Raw genomic sequence first — 287 nt, 5'->3', positions numbered from 1 at the left:
CTTGGTGGTGAATGCCTGTAGTCCCAGCTACTTGGGAGGCCAAGACTGGAGAATCACTTGAACTTGGGAGGCTGAGGTTGCTGTCAGCCAAGATCGCGCCACTGCACTCCAGCCTGGGCAACAGAGTGAGACTCTGTCTCAAAAAAAAAAAAAAGAAGAAGAAGAATGCAGCAGTACAGAAACTGGCACATGGAGGGCACAGTTGTCTTTCTCCTCCCAGAAAATCAGCTCATGAGGGTAGAGATTTTGTATTATTCAATGCAGCAACCCCAGCTTAGAACAGCAAC

The sequence above is a fragment of the Colobus angolensis genome, unplaced genomic scaffold (genome assembly GCF_000951035.1).
Source record: "Colobus angolensis palliatus isolate OR3802 unplaced genomic scaffold, Cang.pa_1.0 Scaffold134, whole genome shotgun sequence".
Classification (NCBI taxonomy): Eukaryota; Metazoa; Chordata; class Mammalia; order Primates; family Cercopithecidae; genus Colobus; species Colobus angolensis.
This window is presented reverse-complemented; position numbering follows the sequence as displayed.